Raw genomic sequence first — 16,172 nt, forward strand, 5'->3', positions numbered from 1 at the left:
AAAGGGGTGTCACTCCCTGGATTACAGATGAAAAGGGCTCAGTTATACCAGTGAATAATCTGGGATAGGGAAGTGGAGGTGAATGGTTTCCTATAACTGTAAAAAATCCTCAAGGGGACAGAGGGAAGCTTCTGGGGTCAGGGACCTGAGTCAGCAAGAAGCAGGGAGACAAGAAGGTCAGAGCGAGGCTGGGAGCGGGAGCTTGTACCATACAGACCTTCTTACCTCCTACTTGATCTGGGGCTCACCAAGGTTCCCTGGAGTTCTTTCTATCTTCTCTAAATGCCAAGAACAAGTTGAAAGAGGAAGCACTAGAAGCACAAGAAGATCATCAAGAACTCCAAACTCAGAAGTGTTTATTGATTTGTTCATTCAATATCACAGTATCCACTGTGCATCAAGCCAAAGGCCAAAGTTGGAGGTACAGAGATAAATGATTCACAGGTGGTGTCCCCAGGAAGCTTCCAGCCTAAGGGCCCAAGAATAAGCTGCATCTCACCAAGAGTCTTAGAATTCTGGCTGCATTTGTGTTCAAGTTTCCTTACTCATGGTTAATTTACTGTGCCAACCTTTTCCAGTGGGTAGGAAACACCAATATCTTACAAGATGATCGAAAGCAATATAATCTGCACAACCAGGAGAATTGAATTTAGGTAGAGGCTGGGCTCAGGGCAGAGCCTAGGGTGTGGAAAGCGAGATGCCTAGGGCACAACATTTGGGGTGTTGTGACTCTCAGGGTCATGATAGTGCTGGGTCTGCCTAATGCTGATGGGTTGACAAATGTACAGGTCATCAAACTCTCTGAATTTGGTTTGCCTATCTATAAAACAGGACATGTCAACCTCAAAGAGTTGCTGAATCAATTAATACTATACTTACAAAATGTCATAAACACGTTAGTTTTTATCAAAAGTAATGATTGTTTTTTTATCTTTTTCATTAAGTACAATGACAGCATTAATAACCACAACCACAACATGCCTTGTGGTAGATCCAGCACATTATATTGGGAATGGACTATAGAAATAAAAGGATCTGGTCCTATGCTTTAAAAAAGCAATAGTTAAATATAGTTAAATATAATAGAGTAGTTAAATACGGCAAGGTCTTGAGTGATGGAATCAGAGAGACTTTGATTTTTTAAAAGATTTTATTTATTTATTGAGAGAGAGAGAGAGAAAGAGAATCTGAAGCAGACTCCCTGTTGACATGGAGCTTGATTTCACGAGCTGAGATCTCTACCTGAGCTGAAACCAAGATTGGATGCTTGACCGACTGAGCCACCCAGGCACTCCAAAACTTGGATTTTAATCCCAGATCTATCACCTACAGCTACTTAAGATAGCCTCTGGTCTCCCATTTCCTCATTTGTAGAAAGGGAATAATAACAATGACTCATAGGGTTGCTCCTGAGGACTCCATGAGACTAGGTGTGTAACACTCAGATTGCAGAGTCTTGGAGGACTCTCCGTAGATGTGAGCTGCTGTCGTGTGCAGTCTGCAGCCAAACCAGTCCCTGCTGGACCAGACTATCTCCTGACATAACTCATTTTTTCCGGTTCCCTTAGCTGAGCTCTTCTTACACCACTCTATGTCACAAAGATGTTCTTCCTACAGGCTTGGTTTTAGGAATAATTATACTAAATATTGTGCCTTTCTTTCCTAAGTTTCTCCAGAATTTTAGCTATGGTATGAGTGCCCAAAATGAAGGATTTGGACTTTTTCCTTTAAAATAGGAACAAGGAACTACATTAACAGAATCAGGTTTTTATCTTATTAATTTAGTGAGTTCAGTATTTACCTTATGTTATTTTAAGTTGGTAATTTCAATATTTATTTTAATTAAAAAAATTTTTTTAAAGAGTGGGGAGGGCAGAGGGAAAGGGAGAGGAAGAATCTTAAGCAGGCTCCATGTTGAGCTCGGAGCCCAATGTGGGGCTCGATCTCACAACCTTGAGATCATGACCTGAGCTGAAATCAATAGTCAGATACTTACCTGACTGAGCCACCCAAGTACCCCTCTTTCAGTATTTATTTTAAAACTCTATTTTGAAGCTGAAAGTGAAAAAGAAGGACACACTTTGCTGCCTTTCTCTTGCTTCTAGCTGGGAGCTGGATGCATGAGCACAGCTGGTGAACCGAGAGCCACATGGGGCTCTGAGAGGCTTGGGAAAGAAATGTAGTCTTAGCTCCAAGAGGAGGAGCAGGTTTGGACTAAGGGAAGGGCTATGAGCCAGGCTCCAGAAGGGGTCAGACAGTACTGTCTAACCTATCCATAGGTTTAGGGAAAGACCTAATGGCACAGGAGAAGATGTGAACCCCTCTCTTAGCAAGTACTTACTGAACACCCAGTGGCATCGTCAGAACTGTAGGTAAGGTAGACACAGCCTAGGCCCTGACCCTAACTAGCTTCTGCCTGGCATGAAGGCAACAGTGTTACACACAGGATGGAGGAACTCACTTCCACATGCAGGCATACAGATATTCACAGGTGAATATGGTTACAGTGCATCAATTTGCTTTTTTCTGGTCATATATCATTCTCTCATCTGTAATCTATCAGTTTCTGTTGGCCAGTGCCTTAATCCAACTTCTGGAATAGAATAGCCTTTAGGAAAAAGTTGTGAATGGATGAATGGATGAGTATATGGGCCCTTGAGGCATGCCCTAGCCCATGGTTCTAGGAAAGGGATTTCTTTTTCCAAATTATTTATTTTACAGTTGTCTGGTCAGATTCAGTTAATAAATGAGTCTTCATTTTTCATGATTGATTTTTCTTGCATTTGTTTGTAAAATAGGGATATATGTATAAATGGATTTATACAATTCTTTTATTTTTTAGTTTTATTTTTTATTTAAATTCATTTTAATTAACATAGAGTGTATTATTAGTTTCAGGGGTAGAACTTAGTGATTCACCAATTGCATATAACACCTAGTGCTCATTATATCATATGCCCTCCTTAATGCACATCACACAATTATCCCATCACCCCACCTACCTCCCCTCCAGTGACCCTCAGTTTGCTCCCTAGAGTTGAGTCTCTTATGGTTTGTGTTCATCTCTGATTTAACCTTATTTCATCTTTAGGAAAGAGATTTTTAACAAAGATGAGCCACATGATTCTTCTTCACCAGAGGGAAGGGGTTATGGGCACCATGAATCTCCAGTTATTCTTGAAAAGTAGTTAATCAGATCATTGGAGGGGTGTTCTCTCATTTTCATAGAGTGTATTTTTATGCTCAAAAGAAATCAAAGCTGAAGACTTTGGGATGTATTCTGTCAAGATCCATGTGATCATTTTTTCCTTAAATTTAAGTTTAGAAATAAATGTGTCTCTAAAGATGGATTCAAATGCTTTGGTTTTGTGGTTAGTAACCATTATTAAACAAATGTGCTTCCCCTTTGTTTTTAGGCAATCGATGTGCTTAAAACTGAGAGCCCAATTGTGCTAAATCTACCCCAGCACCTGATAATTCCTTCTTGTTCTAACTTTGCATTGTGTTTTTATCTTGGATTTATAGGATGGGTTTTTCATGAATCCCCTGTATATTTGCAACAACTTCTTTGTATTTAAAGAATACAAAGATATAGGGACATAGATTCAACATTTTCTCAGAGGGATTTATGATTGTTCACAGAGTTCAAGAACCCCATCATTTTTGAATTCCCAGGACACACACACCTGTAGTGCTCAGTGATTAAGTTGAGGCAACAGATACCCAGGAGTAGATCTCTAGCTCATATCCACCTTTTATTATTGGAAACCCAGATCCCTTGGATTTTAACTTGTCTTGGTTGCAGGATAGGGCCCATAGCAAGCCAGTTCTAGCCAATGATAGCTACATCCCTCCTGCCCTGGGGATAGTTTGCACTTTCCCACTATTTCCCATAAGACCTTTGGCAGGTCAAATATCACAAATCCTTCTATGATAAAAGTTCTATGGGAAGTGCCATTTACTTTCCTGTTTCCTTCTGTTGCTTCGGAGAGTATGTAATACTGGTGAAGAAGGCCATTAGAAAAAAGCTAGAGTGTAGGGACTGATAATGGATATTCACAAATAGGGCTGATGCTCACCTCTCTCCAGCTTGTCTTCTCACATTGCAAAGCTGCATGGGAGAGTGTGGCTAGTTGATTTCTAAGGTACTTAGTTTTTATAACTCCCTTTGACTCCCAATCACTGTTTCACTTATTGATACCCAGCAAATCCTGATACAGTAAATTTTTTTTATATCTTGATAGCATACAACCCAAAGTCTTCAGCTTTGATCTCAATCATAAGATAAGGCATTCAGCATAAACTTCAAATGTGGGGCAGGATTTGGGTGGTTGTGCTTAGTGGGTAGTCACAGCACTAAACAATAAGTCTAAGAGGAAACTAAAAGAGATGAAGTAATTTGCCCAAGGTCACAAAATAATAAGAGAAGCAGAGATCCAAATCCAGGCCTTCTCAACCTTCAAATCCATGCTTAAATGCTTTGCAGTACTACCAAGTAGAGAAGAACACTCGAGAAGGTCAATTATGAGATAAGGGACTGCCCTGGGTGATGACATCACACATTAATTAAACCCCACTCTTCATGACAGCAACAAGACTCCAAGAGTACCCTGAAGTACTTCCATCCAAACCCTGGAACACAGAGTCACCTCCAGTCTCCAGGAAGCCAAGGACATTAACTGAGCAATTCTAAGTGGATTTGTCAGTCAGTTTAAAATTAGAGTATGCAACAAAAACCTTGAAAATAAGAAATGCCAAACACTCTATTCCCATGGTTGGATTTCAAAATTGTATTCTAAGGATAAAATCTGGGATGTACATGAAGTTGTACATAGAAGATGTCCCTTTCAGTGTTATTTATAATATAAAAAATGATAGATGGTCAAACCGATAGTCAACAAAGGGTCCCAGCAAATTATGGCAGGTACACACAGGGATCTTAGACATTCCCTGTTGTGGAAGCATCCATCATCATGGGGGAAAGGGTTCTTGCAATGTTACAAAAGGGCAGGTTAGAAAACAATATTTTTATTTCTGATAAGTATATTGACAGTCTAAAAGAAAGATTTGACTAAATAAAACACAAGGCCCAGAAGGGTGGGATTATGGTGGACTTTTGTTTTCCTCCTCATGCTTCTCCGTGTTCTCCAGTTTTTCTGTAATGAGCATGTATTACTTTTGTAATCAGAAATAAATGTCAAACAAATGTCACTTATTAAAGATACAAAGCCAAATCCTGTCCTCCAAGCACTCAGTTCAGGACACCCCTGAGTTATGCTGCTGGATGCTCCCAGTCTCGTACAGGGGGGTCTGACCTCACAGCTGTTGAAGAGACCCACTCCCTCTGTCCTTCCCCTGAGGATGCATAGCTGGCCCAGAGTGGGCTTGGCTGGAAGAGAACCTGAGTGTCATCTTCCCTACAAGGCCGTGAGAGTGATCTGATTTCACACATCAGACCCATTCTTCCTGAAGAATGTCCTTCTCCCACCCAGTGGAGTGGGACCTCTTGTTCCCCATAGTGTAAGGGGTTCTTATGGTGCAGGATGTGGTGATGGTCAGCACTGGCTTTTTCAGGGGATTCCTGGGGACCTCATGGTGGAGGCTTGTGGCAGGCCAGGACATGCATGGGCTTGCCTGAATTTACACTGGGAAACACTCAGGCTCTGCTTTGCTGCATTTTTTTTTTTTTTTTTTTTTTTTTTTATGAGTAAGTAACAGGTAATCCTTTTGGAGGGAGGTAGGATTTAAATCACACGTTGGTGACCTTACACCCAGAGTGAGCTATTGGCCATATTCAGTCCTCTATGTTCTGCCTTGCTCAGGATATTAAAGGTAATTGGTTAGACAGGCTCAGTGTTGTAACCAGCAGGCTATGGGCTGAATGATTTTGAAGGGCAGCCGAATTTCAGCCTTCCGAAATGCTGTCATTTGCTAGGAAATGAAGCTCTCCTCCACTGGAGCTCTCTCTTGCCTGCTGGCATCACCTTACAGATGGCCAGCCCCCAGAGCATTGGCTCAAGTGTGGGCAAGGTTTGCAGCCCAAGCAGGAGCTGAGGAGAAGGGTGGGTACTCCAAGCAGGGAGGAAGCTGGTGAGCAGCTGCTTTCACAGATTTCTGACCAGGGAAGGAAAAGTCTGGGAGGCACAAGAGCCCAACTTCTTTTGGTCTCCTGAACATGCAACCTGAACTTAGGGAAGTGCATCTGTGAGCACTCGGAGGGCAATGTTCAAAGCTCCACTGTGCATGTGTTCTCTCGGTCTCCTTGCCTTTCTTTTTCCCTCTTTGAAATGAAAAATAAAGCCACCTGTCAAAGCTGGTGATATGTTCAGACCTGTAACCCACACAGATTCAGGAAGACTTCAAAGTGGAAACTCCTTGGATCAGATTTCATTTCACTGCAGATGGTAAATTTATGTCCTGAGTTCCCACCTTTGCTCTCACTTCTGTTCTTTAAGCTGCTGAAGAGAATATACAGTGGTGTTAGGTGCAGACTAATGAGTTAAATGCCACTTATTCTCTCGAACTTTACAGACTATCTGGATTTCAACAGAGATGAGTTGAGACTCATCTTTTTATAGTTGAGCTTTTCTTTTTATAGACACTGGGGTCCTGAAAAGCATTTGCTGATAGAAGATAAAACATCCTTTGAGACTCTACCTTCCCTACTAGGGTGTCTGTCAACTTTCATAGTACTTGGGTTTATAACAATGGGGGTGAGAATAGTGTAAACTCATAGGGTGGTTGTGAGCTAATTGCATTATTCTATGCAAAACAGTAAGAATACTGCCTGAGACCAACTGTCATATAAATGTGTGAACTATCTTTTCCCCGAGGAACCAGACATGAAGGAAGCTGGTGAAGGGACGGTGGGTCCACATGCTATTTATTCAAAACTGTCTTGGGCAGCCCGGGTGGCTCAGCAGTTTAGCCCCACCTTCGGCCTAGGGCATGGGCCTGGAGACCCGGGATTGAGTCCCCCATCAGGCACCCTGCATGGAGCCTGCTTATCCTTTTGCCTGTGTCTCTGCCTCTCTCTCTTTCTCTGTGTCTCTCATGAATAAATAAATAAAATCCTTTAAAAAACTCTATCTTTACCCATTATCTAATGTAAACTTCTCTGAGAGCCATGATCTGGCTGGCCCCAGCTTAGAACAAGGAGACATATGTACAGTGGTTACCTTCCTTGGCTATTTTGCTCTAGAAAAGACTGGCATGCTGTCTCCTCAGAGAAGATCCGCCCAATCTTTGCTCTATAATCTCTGAAATTCTATGATGCATGTATTCTGGGCCATGTAGTCTGGTTACATTGACTACAAAGCAGGTGTATTTTTCTCTTATCCCATGAGGCTCTCTTTATTGCTCCCCACATGGCTTTTTTGCAGGGCGCATCTGTCAACCTCTGGTTTGTGTTCCTTGTTCAACTAAGAAGCATTTATAAAGAAAGGAGGAGCCATGGCTTAGAAGAGATGTGGAATTTGTTCTGAAGCATCTCCCCTATACTTTGGACAGTGCCCTCCAGGTAAGTAGATTAGACAAGATCTCAGGGGAAAGCTTGTAGGGAAGAGTAACTACGTGTATACTGCCAAGGTGACACTCAGATTATCTTCCAGCCCCACTCCCTCTGGTAAGGGAGGGTCTCTTGTCTCATGAGGACAGAGCACTCATTTGCTTTCCAGATCAGTGACAGCTGACCAAGTAGGAGAGCATGTTTCTCCATGGTCCAAGGATGCTGCTTTGTGGACTGTAAGGTTCAGGCAGAGGTCAAGCCTGTGTGCACTCTCAGGGTAATGGGCTCTTGGGTAGGGTGCTCAAGACACTTTGTTGCTCATGATCTGGTCCTGCCTGGTCTCTCCTCTGGAGGACAAAGGAACAAGATGGAGTCTGGTTTGATATTGAATAGATCACTATGGTCAGCTGGCTCCTGGTTAAGAAGTGTCCCCAGCGTGTGCATTTCCAGGTTGCACCCTTAGACTAACTAAAGAGGTGCAAGGGAATGCTTTAATCTTCATCCCAGGTGGACTTTAGCGCTCCCTTTATTCCTACATTCTTTTCCTCTTTCCATGTGGCACTTTCTGCCTGGATGAAAACCTTGTATGTAAACATCTTCTTTTGACAATCACCATTACCACTGGACTTTCAGCCAAGAATAAGACCATTCATCAGACATTCTCAGACTACAACTCGTTCCCTGATCTTGGAGAAGCGGAGAGAAAGTAGTTCCCGTCCTCTAGGAGCTCACAGTTCTGTGTGGCAGGCAGATGAGTGGAGAGGGAATTGCCAGGACCACAGAGACTGTTGCAGTGGAGGGGTACATGAGGCGTAGCTGGAGGGCTGTGTTCTTGACAGGCTGCTTTGTGCAGGAGAGGGGAGTTCCTTTCTCATGGGAAAGGAAGTTCCCCTGGGGATACTAATCTTCATCAGATGTAGCACGTCTCCTCCTTTAGGGACTGATACCGATATTAGCCACAGCCTTCCTTCATACTCTCAGAGAGTTTCAGGAAGGCCTGGTGTCTCCACACAGAAACTGAGCCTGGTTTTCAGTTACTTAGAGCCAATTCTTCTGGCATCATCACTTCACTGCTCAAGCTGTTCGGCTACACCTATTACCTGATTCACTTAAATATCGGCTGCCCCTGAGTTCTTTCCTTTATACTTCTTACCTTCTTATACTCAGGTTCATCCTGGGTGAAGTCTTCATAGCCTACCCATCCATTCTCAACCCTTTCTTGAGTTTCAGGAGTCACTGCCCATTCCCTTCATGTGGTAATTGCTGCTTACGACCCAGGTCTGTATCTGATCTCAGGGTCTCATATTCCTGGCACTTTAAAATACTGCTGAAATTTTCAACACTTTGGAACATAGATCCCTCCCCCTTGTGTTTGCTTGTCCCTTACCAAGCCCAGAATACTGGATTATACGTGGTAGTGACTCAAAAGGTTTCTGTTTCATAATAATTTTGCAGCTTTTATTTTCACATTTGTCAATAAATACTATTTGACTATATTACTCTTCCAGAATAAAGACAAACTTCTCATATGCTTACATACATGATAATTAGAATAGCTCCTATTTGTTGAATACTGACTATGTGCTGGGCTATAGATGACTTGTACTCATCATTTGATTATAACACTTATGATAACTTGCAAACTAAGTGTTATTATACGTATATTAGAGGTGAAGAAAGTCTGGTGGCTGTTGTAAGAGTCTGGATGGAACAAGGAAGGTGATCTATATGCTGACTATTCATTCAGTAATGGTCTACACCCATCGTGTAAGCACCCCTGCCAGGGGAGCAGTGAGTTGGAGAGCAGTGAGATGGTGTGTGAGAGGAGAGTTATTTTAGGACTGATGAGTTCCCTTCAACTTCAGAGTTACCTTTCTTTCCTTTGGCAGTGTTAAGCTTTAGGCAGAACTTACTTCAAATAAATTGATGACAAAAGGAGGGTCTCTTGGACTTTTGTACTTATCACGTGACTCAGGTACTCAATAAGGATTTAGCACAGCTGTGTTTTTAATAATCTAAGCCAGATTAAAGGGATCCGTGTTTGAAATGTGTGTTTTATTTAACAATGTGTTACTTGTAGCACTTCAGACACACGTGGGTTTCTGAGGTTCTATTGAGGAAGCTGCCTGAATGTTCAGTGTGCCACGGTTTTCACAAGATTTGTCTCCTCCAAATCTTATAAAAAATAAGCTTTAGTAGCTCCCATGTCCCTCAAATAAATGAACACTAATCAACTCACACAGTCACACAGTTCAGTTCATTTAATTTTTAAAATAGCTCCATGCTATTTTACTTTTAAAATCTTAAGAGATTTCCTGAATAGATCATTACCACCAAGTTGGTACTGACTTGTGGAGGCCATAAAACAAATAAAGTCATTAAAAATAATTTGAACAAAAGGAGTAACTTGATATTATGCCATCTACATTTGGTTAAAATGACGTTTTAAAGTTCTCTTTCATCTTACTAAACAGATCTCTAAAAGAAAAAAATGTGATTAATAATTATCCTCCATAAATCTTATGATAACTATTATAGTCTTTAGAGAATTATGAATCCACATCTGGAAAAAGTATTTTATATGCTACTGCCTGTAAAACAGCATGCCATGCATTTTACAAGTGCACGTTAGTAAGTAAAAATACGGTATGTTTTTTGTGTTCATCATTTTCCCCTGCAAAAGAAGTGTAAGCCTAGTTTATTTCATTATAAAGAGTGCTAATAAAGTTTATATTATGCTTGTTTTCCTCCCTTACTTTGGTGCTGATGCAGTTTCCCTAGATTATTTGAAATGAACTTTCTATCAGAACTCAGGGAAGCCTTCATTATAAGCCAGGTCGTTGGTCCCCTCAGAATCAATGCATGGGCAGAAGCCAGCTGGTCCAAGGGGGTGACAGAAACATCGCAGGAGGAAGCTAAAGCCATAGAAGCCACAGACTGCACTTTTTTTTTTTTTTTTTGGCTCTCGAATGTGATTCCTTTTATACTATTTTAAATGCACAGGTCTCATGAGCTAGCGATTCAAAATGCAAGATCGGCTCATTTTTGGAATTAGAAATTTGATTAAACTTAAACATTTGTTAAATAAAATGAGTAAAGTACTTTGAGAGCCAACAATGTCCCTTGGAAATACAAAATGTTTTTTCGTTTCCAAGCAGCTGTTTGCAATAAGAAGTGGCTGGTGAGTGAAAGGGAAGGACGCCATTAAGTGAAGGTAACCCCTCCAGAGTTTTATGGAGCTCTGCAGTCATGTGAGCGCCATCAGTGATAAATATCACAATAGAGGTTGCAATGTGCCTGGTTTTATTTTCATGTGGATCCTTGAATATACTTTAACTCAAGTCACAGAATACATTTAATGACCGACCATGGAAAACCAAGATCGTAGTGTGCACAAAAGCAACCTTAGTGAAAAAAGCTGTAGAAATCTTATTTCTAGAAGAATAACCTACAATAACCCATAACAATAACACCTGTAAACCAAATTCCCTTTTGTTTGGATTTCAGAAAAGCAGCAGGTTAAACTCGACTAAAGTAGATACCAGGTTTTCTGTCTCCAGAGGGTTTTCATGCATTTATCTTTTGGGCCTCATTTCCAAGCCTTAAGTGACCAGATTAAGGGCTCAAGATGCTGTTGGAATGGTGAGGGCCGTAAAGTTCAGCGTCCAGCCCCCTTACCTCATAGATGAGGAATCTGAATGGCTGAGTGGGAAAGGAATTTGTTCTAGGGCCATAATAAGCACAGAGAGGACTAAGACCCATACACTCGATTGGGGTCCTCCAGCTCCTAGCTACTCCAGTTGACTGACAAGCATTGAAAATATTTCTTTTTTTTTCCATCGAAAATATTTCTAATTTAAAATGGGGTCAGCTTGGCCCATGAGGAGCGTTCTGTTCCCTTCATTGGGTCATCAAAACACATCTCCTAGAGCCTCATTTGCTCCACAGAGATCATTGATGGTGCCATGCACAGTGTCAAAAAAACACCACTCAGTAATGATAGATAGATGAACAAAGGTAACTTTAGTGCACTCAGGGCATGTGGATAAATAGTTCTATTGCTTGAGGTTCCTAGACATACTTTCTATCAATAATTAGATGTGTGAGCTTGCATAATTCTCACAACAGCGTGCATCTAAATTGCTTCAACTTTAAAATAAGATTGGAAAAGATGATTGCAAGGAATGTATATGCTAAGGAATTATTCCAAGATTGGTTTCAGAGTTCTGATGAGTGATAAGATTTTCTAATATCTGTTCCAATTTCTATCTAATGCTTATAAATATGCCTGTATCAGTTAAGCCTTCCAGTGGAACAAACCAGCCCCAAACTTAGAGGCTTAAAGCAACAGCCATTTATTTAACTGATGATCCTATGGGTTGGCGATTTTGGCTGGGCTCACTCATATGTATGCGGGATGATTCTGCTTCTGGGGTTAACTGGATATTGGTTGTTGTGGGTAATAGAGACACATCTGGGCACATCGTTTCTCTTCTCCTGTAGGCTAGCTAGCCTGGGCTTGTTCATATGGTGGTCGTAGGTTCTAGGAGACACAGCAGAAGTAATCAAGGTCTCTTGAGACCTAAACTGGGAACTGGCACATCAATTATTTCCATAGCATTGTATGGCCAAGCCATAAGACCCAGCTGATTCATGTGGGAGGGGAAATAACCTCCATCCTTCAGTGGGAGGATTTCAAAGTCTCACTGTAACATCAAAGTAACGTGGATACAGAGAGGAATGGAGGATTTTAGCTATTTTTGCAGCCTACCATAGTGCCTAACTCTTATTATTCAGAACACTACATGCTCCTTGGATCAGCAGTGCTAAGACTTTGAGCTTTCATGAACCAGTAAATAAAATAGAACAGTATAAAGAATCCACATGAGTATTAAAAATTGGCAAATTTTGGTTATAGTAGGTAAGAACACCTAAAACCAAATACCAATTCTCCTCTATTCCCATCATATATATGATAGCAAGGACTTCATGAATCTCTAACTCTAGGGATGTAACATTGAGGCTTGGTGCCCTGAGTGCAGTTTTAGCTGGTAGGAGGAACTGGCCCTCAGAGACTTTGGTTCTTACCTCCGCACTGCAGTCAGCAGCTGTGAATCCTTGATTAAACCATTTACTTGTCCGAACTTGAATTTTCTTATCTGTAAAATGAGACAGTTTCATTGTATTTTTGTGAGTATTACATGAAATAACATATGCAAATGCTTGACACTCTGCCTGGCTTGTAGTAAGTGCTCAGTGTAAGACAGTTGATTATTGGATGGTTGATTTGGTTTTGAAAAAAATGTTAATTGATTTTTATATACACGCCTTTCCACTGCTGGAAAGGAGTAGGAAATGCCACAGATTTCTTTTTAACTCTGATTGGACTGTATTAGGAAAATACGAGAATAAAATAGATATAAAATTCTAGCTGCATTTCATGAAAATGCAAACGAATAGCTATAATAGCATACTTTTCTCACCGATATTCAACTAATATCAGTACCTCCACAATTTAATACTTGTTCTATGGATAGCACTTCCCAATCATGTGTGTTTTATCTCAGAGTAAATAGTTTCCCAGGGCTTGTCTGATACCCTAGGAAGTTTTGCAGGAAGTGATTTACTAGCCTTTCTTTCGCTACCAACTTTTGTGACCACTAACTACCCCAATAGCTAATATGTAAAGGACCACTTATAACTTCGTGGAAAAAAGACTCCCATTTACTCTTTTGAGTATACTGATCTTATTCTTATAATTCTCTCAGGAAAAAGAGATGAAGAAACATAGCAGAATAATGCGATGACCTCAGTTTGTGTGAAGCCACTGTTGAATGGAACGGGTAGGAAATGGTTTTGTTCAATCCCTCCTACCAGCTGTTTCTGAAGCTCTACCTTTTTTATTCATAATTTTCATCGAACAGTCCCTTAGCAGCTATTATTAAGACGAGATTACATGCAGAACTGCTTCTTGGTTGCACATTGGAGTTATAAAAATTTCAATATGCTAGAACTAACCAGGCTTTAAGACTAAGACAAAATGATTTTTCAGCGAGTCTATTTACATCATAGCCTGTCACCAACTTTTTTCCCCACTGCTCTTCCTATCCAGTTGGCTTCCCCAGTCTGTATCTGAGTGGTTTCCATTTTAGGTAGAGAGAGAACAATGAACGTCACTGCTTGTCCTTGCTGCACTTGGTCATCATGGGGTTTTATTTACACTGGTGACTTCACATGGTGCCTTGCTCCACACTGATTAGTGAGAGTGGTTTCCTCACCTCTGCGGTGCCCACCCCCCACCCCATTCTTAATCCTGTGACATGCCAAATGGGTCTACCGCTCAAAGAAGGTTTCTGAAGCAATGGAAGGGTTAATTCTTTCTGTAGCTATCATATTGTTTTCTTAGCATCCCTAAAGATGTAATTCTTGCCAAAAAAATAATCTCAAACTTTACTTGAGCCAAAGAAACTGCCTCAGCAGCTTTCTTAATTCTGACAGTGTTCATGAATCCTTTTCACTCCTCCGTACATACCTTTATACCTTCATGTTGAAAAACGCTGTGTGAGCGTCTGTGCACACGTGTGTCCCTGCATTCTTATTTTCTTTTGAGGTCTGACGTCCAAGCTTGTTATTCAAAATGATTGCTGGTGTGATTTTTGTACCCTCTATTCATCTGGAAAGATGACGTGAAAGTAGACCAATTGATAAACCTGAGAAAAACAAAGGGAAGGAGGATGTTATGAATAATAGCAATAAAATTAACTTCCCTACATTAAACTGTTAATTCTCTGAACTTAATTTTAAAAGCCTAAGATTGGGAACTTGAAAATTTACCACTTGGCATCTTTCTCTGTCTCTCTTTCTATACTGGATTGAGGGAAACCTGTAGATTATAGCAATCATATATGTCTGACCCGTCATTTGGATTTTTAAGCTTTCTTTGGCAAGCATAATTTGGTATCCTTTTATTTTTTCACTTTACTCAGAAAGATAAATACCTTTGTGATGAGGTGGCATGCAAATCCCTTGCCATACAGCAAACCAACCTTAAATACTATTCTCTTTGAAATGGAACTGACCTCCATAGAACAGAAGGGAGGCAATAACAAAACAAAAATGCCTCCCTGAAACAGAACCCAGAATCTAAAACCAGTCATTCTCTTGAGGGTTGAAAATGTTTCCCTTCAAATGAAATTAGACTTGTGTTTCTACCATTATGGTTTTAGCAATGGAAATTTGATAAGGATGGCCATTTCTCTGTTTCCACATGGTCCAGGAGATCTGGACACTTCTCAGTGAACTGCCCACATTCCTGAGCAACACTTTTCTAATAAAGTTGAATACATTTCCTCTGGTGACACTAATGATGACTTGTTCAGACTTAACCTACACATCTCCTGAGGCTCAATGCACGACTCTAGATAGGTACGGATAAATGTCTTAAAGTCAAAGTGTTTGCATGCATGAGATAACTGACAACTTTTGAAATTCATATCCAGAGTTATGGGTACAATTTGCTAGGAAGAAACAGTGAAGAGCACTGTAGGTAGAACAACAGGCTGGCAAAGGTACGGGTTATGTTGAGTGTCAGTTAAGAGTTCTGAAGGCTGCACTGAGGATTCATGTAGAAAAACAGAGAAAGAGGAGGTCAGATGGGTGCAGTAGACAGCTTCTGGCGTGGCTCCCAATGATTTCTGCCTCCTGGTATTAGTGTCCTTATGCAGTCTCCTGCCCTTGAAGCTAGGCTGGACCTGGTGACTTGCTTTTAACGAATAGAATATGGCAAAAGTGGTAGGATGTCATGTTCATGATTAGGTTATAAAGACTGTGACTTGCTTCTTGGTAGCCCTCTCCCTCTGACTTCTCTTGCAATCTTGCTCTGATGAAACAAGCTGCATATCATGACCTGTCCTATGGAAGGGACCACATGGTTCAGAAGTGAGGCAAACCTCTGGTTAATGGCCAACAAATAACTGGGTCCCTCCTTGCAGTAGTGACATGCAACTGAACTCTACCACAATCATGGAAAGAAGCTGGGAAGCAGATCCCTCCCCAAGCAAGGTGATTGCTTTGTATGAGACTGCAGTCTTGGCAGAGACCTTGATTGCAGCCTGTGAGAGACTCTGAAGTGGAGGACCCCATACACACTGTGCCCAGATTTCTGACCCACAGGAGCTACGTAAGACTAATTGTAGTTTAAGCCTCCGAGTTTTGGTATAACTTACTATGCAGCAATGGGTGTTGTATCAGTCAGTTCTTCAGAGGAACCATATAGAGGATACACACACACACACATATATATTTCTATGGAGAAAGAGTGAACAAAAGAGAGGAGAAGGGGGAAAGAAATCATAAAGAGTTGGCTTGTGAAGTTATGGAGATTGATACTCCGTCTTCAGTGTGGACCAGCAGGAGAAGACCCAAGAGAACCATTGGTGTGGAAGAAGTCCAAAGACTTCTGGAGTTTGCTGGAAAGTTCCCTCTTGCTTGGGGAGGCTAATCTGTTTGTTCTGTTCATGCCTTCAAATGATTGGATGAAGCCGACCCATATGACAGAGAACAAGCTGCTAACTCAAAGCTGATTTAAGTGATAATTTCATTCAAAAATACCATCTAAGTTGACAAATAAAAATAACTATTACAGATGTGATGTCACACTTTAAAG

At 41.0% G+C, this 16,172-nt stretch overlaps 1 protein-coding gene and 1 long non-coding RNA gene across 26 annotated transcripts in view; one reads left to right on the forward strand and one right to left on the reverse strand.

Moving 5' to 3' along the window:
- LOC140601691 (uncharacterized) overlaps window positions 1-16,172 on the forward strand; it is a 388,441-nt gene that overhangs the window by 98,241 nt on the left and 274,028 nt on the right. For 12 of the 25 annotated variants that reach the window (XR_012004695.1, XR_012004700.1, XR_012004702.1 and 9 more), the window contains 2 exons: window positions 7,383-7,519; window positions 13,276-13,350. The exons of 10 other annotated variants lie outside the window; for them this stretch is intronic. The gene's annotated coding sequence lies outside the window, so the exon portion shown is untranslated. The remainder of the gene's footprint in view (window positions 1-7,382; window positions 7,520-13,275; window positions 13,351-16,172) is intronic. 3 more of the 25 variants (XR_012004704.1, XR_012004696.1, XR_012004709.1) reach the window with 1 other exon arrangement.
- Window positions 12,595-16,086, reverse strand: LOC140601693 (uncharacterized). Its single transcript, XR_012004720.1, has 3 exons — window positions 15,733-16,086; window positions 14,040-14,217; window positions 12,595-12,666 (listed from the first exon to the last, which is right to left on the reverse strand). It is a non-coding gene; the product is annotated as an uncharacterized lncRNA (long non-coding RNA).

This window comes from Canis lupus, chromosome 12 (assembly GCF_048164855.1).
Source record: "Canis lupus baileyi chromosome 12, mCanLup2.hap1, whole genome shotgun sequence".
Lineage (NCBI taxonomy): Eukaryota > Metazoa > Chordata > Mammalia > Carnivora > Canidae > Canis > Canis lupus.